We start from the raw sequence: 4,962 nt of genomic DNA on the forward strand, positions 1-4,962 counted from the left end.
GGTTCAGCGGGTTACCCCGACCTTTCGGCCTAGGAAGACACGCTGATTCCTTCAGTGTAGCGCGCGTGCGGCCCAGAACATCTAAGGGCATCACAGACCTGTTATTGCTCAATCTCGTGCGGCTAGAAGCCGCCTGTCCCTCTAAGAAGAAAAGTAATCGCTGACAGCACGAAGGATGTCACGCGACTAGTTAGCAGGCTAGAGTCTCGTTCGTTATCGGAATTAACCAGACAAATCGCTCCACCAACTAAGAACGGCCATGCACCACCACCCACCGAATCAAGAAAGAGCTATCAATCTGTCAATCCTTCCGGTGTCCGGGCCTGGTGAGGTTTCCCGTGTTGAGTCAAATTAAGCCGCAGGCTCCACTCCTGGTGGTGCCCTTCCGTCAATTCCTTTAAGTTTCAGCTTTGCAACCATACTTCCCCCGGAACCCAAAAGCTTTGGTTTCCCGGAGGCTGCCCGCCGAGTCATCGGAGGAACTGCGGCGGATCGCTGGCTGGCATCGTTTATGGTTAGAACTAGGGCGGTATCTGATCGCCTTCGAACCTCTAACTTTCGTTCTTGATTAATGAAAACATACTTGGCAAATGCTTTCGCTTCTGTTCGTCTTGCGACGATCCAAGAATTTCACCTCTAACGTCGCAATACGAATGCCCCCGCCTGTCCCTATTAATCATTACCTCGGGTTCCGAAAACCAACAAAATAGAACCGAGGTCCTATTCCATTATTCCATGCACACAGTATTCAGGCGGGCTTGCCTGCTTTAAGCACTCTAATTTGTTCAAAGTAAACGTGCCGGCCCACCGAGACACTCAACTAAGAGCACCCTGGTAGGATTTCAACGGGGTCCGCCTCGGGACGCGCAAGCACGCCTTCAGCTCGCCCCACCGGCAGGACGTCCCACGATACATGCCAGTTAAACACCGACGGGCGGTGAACCAACAGCGTGGGACACAAATCCAACTACGAGCTTTTTAACCACAACAACTTTAATATACGCTATTGGAGCTGGAATTACCGCGGCTGCTGGCACCAGACTTGCCCTCCAATAGATACTCGTTAAAGGATTTAAAGTGTACTCATTCCGATTACGGGGCCTCGGATGAGTCCCGTATCGTTATTTTTCGTCACTACCTCCCCGTGCCGGGAGTGGGTAATTTGCGCGCCTGCTGCCTTCCTTGGATGTGGTAGCCGTTTCTCAGGCTCCCTCTCCGGAATCGAACCCTGATTCCCCGTTACCCGTTACAACCATGGTAGGCGCAGAACCTACCATCGACAGTTGATAAGGCAGACATTTGAAAGATGCGTCGCCGGTACGAGGACCGTGCGATCAGCCCAAAGTTATTCAGAGTCACCAAGGCAAACGGACCAGACGAGCCAATCCGATTGGTTTTGATCTAATAAAAGCGTCCCTTCCATCTCTGGTCGGGACTCTGTTTGCATGTATTAGCTCTAGAATTACCACAGTTATCCAAGTAACGTGGGTACGATCTAAGGAACCATAACTGATTTAATGAGCCATTCGCGGTTTCACCTTAATGCGGCTTGTACTGAGACATGCATGGCTTAATCTTTGAGACAAGCATATGACTACTGGCAGGATCAACCAGGGAGCTGCGTCAACGAGAGCTGAGCAGCCGGCCGCCCGGGAGTGCGTCCCGAGGGCCCGCGCGAACACGCAAGCGTCCGCTCAATTATTCTGCAAACAGGAGGAGGCTGAGCTCCCCTGCACGATACACCTCGAAACCCTCTCAGGTCCCGGCGGCGCGCAGCGCCGTCCTAAGTACTTGGTCGGGTTCGAGAGAGGCGCAATCGCCCGGAGATAGGCGAGTAGACGCTTTCAGTGCGAACACCCGTGCTCCCAACTGAGCTTGCCGCTGCCGACAGAGGCCCGGGAGCGTGCTGTCGTGGCATTGCCGGCGGGAAACAACACGCGCCACCTACGGTGACCGGCAGCTCCAACGCCAGCGCCACAGAAGGGCAAAGCCCCACTTGGGTGCAGAAGCGAACTCTCCCAGCACAGCGCACGCGCCAACACGTCCGCAGAGCTGCGATACAAACCACCTGCGAGAACCGCTGGGGGCGACCGAGCAGCAGACGGCGTCGCGACGCCGAGTGCCGGGCGGCGGCGCATCCTCAACGCACACAGTCCGCAATCGGACCAGCACACTGCAGATGTCCACCGCGCTTCGCACCGGGCTCGGCAGAACCCACTTTGGCCGCCTGGCGCCGCGCGCAGGGTGCGCCGGCGCATAGCTGGGACGCCAGCCGGGCCCGTCGGCCGGCGCTCCTGCCACTGGGCGCCCCCCACCAGCCGGCTGTAGTGCGTGCGCTCACGCAGCGCGCGGCCAGCACGCCGGGCGGCCCCCCCTCACCGGCCGGGGACTGTCCCGCCAAGCCACAGCCTCGTATCGCTTCATACCCACATGGCCAACTCAGGTTCGGGGGCATGGCGGGTACCGCCGAAACAACCGGTTCACAGATGTACCGATCGTCGCTATCACCGATGCACCTGCAGCGCGAACAACCGCTCAACAACTGATTTCCAGTTCATTTGCGGATCTTTGGCAGCAAACGTATACGTCAATCTACATTTGCGAAATCTACGATTCTGGCATGCCTGCATGTTATGTGTCACGACACGCTACATCAGCCCACATACACACTGCGGCATGTACACGAGAGAACACGTGGAAGATGGTCCGCGCACGTGTGCAATGTCCCTTGCGCGGTCGACTGTCAACCGGCCTCTGTAGCATGTCGCAGATGTGGAACGCGGTCCACCGTGCTATCATGTTGTGTGGGGCAATACGATTAAATAGGAAAACCCTCGTCGCTACATCAACAGACGGCTCACGCTGATTCCCGGCAGAGGGAGGAGGGGGGGGGGGGGGGGCAACATGCAATACTTTCGTCCGTACCTACTTACCACATGTCTGTACGGCGTACAACAGTGCAATCTCGCTGTAATGGGGAGACGAGACAAGTAGCATCGTGCACAACATATGGCCCTTATGATTCGCCATTGTAGGGCGCAGCCGGTGTACGGTCAAGCATGTGCCACATTATGTCACTCAGTACGTAACGACGGATGATCAGTGTGGGTTACGCGTACATCAGCGGACAGTCCACACAGGCCGTACCACAACGTACACTGACTGCATCGACAACCGAATGCAACTGAACAGCTGCAAGGCTCATTTCACAAACAAACGCCTGACCGACCAGCTTGGAAGGGCAGGAGGGGAGGGCGATATTCGTTCTGTAGCGGTACACCCTTCCAGTGGTTAGCGGGACTGTGTAGAAAGTACGCAACACTCGAAAGACCTTTATGTGAGGGTACGCACCATGGCATCAAGAAATACACATGACACCAGAGGATCCAAGCAGTGAACTATGTTCAGAGGGTTGCTGTTAGGCAAAGCTACATTCCTGTGACGTTACATGTGACAGTTAAGGTGCAGTGTAAGTTAGGTTAAGGTGCAGTGTAAGTTAGGTTAAGGTGCAGTGTAAGTTAGGTTAAGGTGCAGTGTAAGTTAGGTTAAGGTGCAGTGTAAGTTAGGTTAAGGTGCAGTGTAAGTTAGGTTAAGGTGCAGTGTAAGTTAGGTTAAGGTGCAGTGTAAGTTAGGTTAAGGTGCAGTGTAAGTTAGGTTAAGGTGCAGTGTAAGTTAGGTTAAGGTGCAGTGTAAGTTAGGTTAAGGTGCAGTGTAAGTTAGGTTAAGGTGCAGTGTAACTTAGGTTAAGGTGCAGTGTAACTTAGGTTAAGGTGCAGTGTAACTTAGGTTAAGGTGCAGTGTAACTTAGGTTAAGGTGCAGTGTAACTTAGGTTAAGGTGCAGTGTAAGTTAGGTTAAGGTGCAGTGTAACTTAGGTTAAGGTGCAGTGTAACTTAGGTTAAGGTGCAGTGTAAGTTAGGTTAAGGTGCAGTGTAACTTAGGTTAAGGTGCAGTGTAAGTTAGGTTAAGGTGCAGCGTAACTTAGGTTAAGGTGCAGCGTAACTTAGGTTAAGGTGCAGCGTAACTTAGGTTAAGGTGCAGCGTAACTTAGGTTAAGGTGCAGCATAACTTAGGTTAAGGTGCAGCGTAACTTAGGTTAAGGTGCAGCGTGGGTTAGGTTAGGGGCCAACGTGGGTTAGGTTAGGGGCCAACGTGGGTTAGGTTAGGGGCCAACGTGGGTTAGGTTAGGGGCCAACGTGGGTTAGGTTAGGGGCCAACGTGGGTTAGGTTAGGGGCCAACGTGGGTTAGGTTAGGGGCCAACGTGGGTTAGGTTAGGGGCCAACGTGGGTTAGGTTAGGGGCCAACGTGGGTTAGGTTAGGGGCCAACGTGGGTTAGGTTAGGGGCCAACGTGGGTTAGGTTAGGGGCCAACGTGGGTTAGGTTAGGGGCCAACGTGGGTTAGGTTAGGGGCCAACGTGGGTTAGGTTAGGGGCCAACGTGGGTTAGGTTAAGGGCCAACGTGGGTTAGGTTAAGGGCCAACGTGGGTTAGGTTAAGGGCCAACGTGGGTTAGGTTAAGGGCCAACGTGGGTTAGGTTAAGGGCCAACGTGGGTTAGGTTAAGGGCCAACGTGGGTTAGGTTAAGGGCCAACGTGGGTTAGGTTAAGGGCCAACGTGGGTTAGGTTAAGGGCCAACGTGGGTTAGGTTAAGGGCCAACGTGGGTTAGGTTAAGGGCCAACGTGGGTTAGGTTAAGGGCCAACGTGGGTTAGGTTAAGGGCCAACGTGGGTTAGGTTAAGGGCCAACGTGGGTTAGGTTAAGGGCCAACGTGGGTTAGGTTGCCAGAGATGTGTCAAATCAGGATGTACGTTTGGCTGGTGTCAGGTGGTGGGTTGGTTCGATGCCTTTATAAGGGGTGTGGCCAAAGGGTATTTTATTACTTGTACCTTTTGTGTTGTGGCGTGGCGTTGCGTCCTGTGTTGATACTGGGTGGACCACTGTGGGTGTTGCTGGCTGATTTGAG

At 54.0% G+C, this 4,962-nt stretch overlaps 1 non-coding gene across 1 annotated transcript in view; it reads right to left on the minus strand.

Moving 5' to 3' along the window:
- The window catches only part of LOC126317417 (small subunit ribosomal RNA), a 1,893-nt gene extending 276 nt beyond the window's left edge, over positions 1-1,617 (minus strand). Inside the window, exon 1 of the ribosomal RNA XR_007556663.1 lies at positions 1-1,617. This exon is cut by the window's left edge and continues 276 nt beyond it. This is a non-coding gene — a ribosomal RNA (small subunit ribosomal RNA).
- Positions 1,618-4,962: the final 3,345 nt, after the last annotated feature.

Source organism: Schistocerca gregaria, unplaced genomic scaffold, assembly GCF_023897955.1.
Source record: "Schistocerca gregaria isolate iqSchGreg1 unplaced genomic scaffold, iqSchGreg1.2 ptg000626l, whole genome shotgun sequence".
Classification (NCBI taxonomy): domain Eukaryota; kingdom Metazoa; phylum Arthropoda; class Insecta; order Orthoptera; family Acrididae; genus Schistocerca; species Schistocerca gregaria.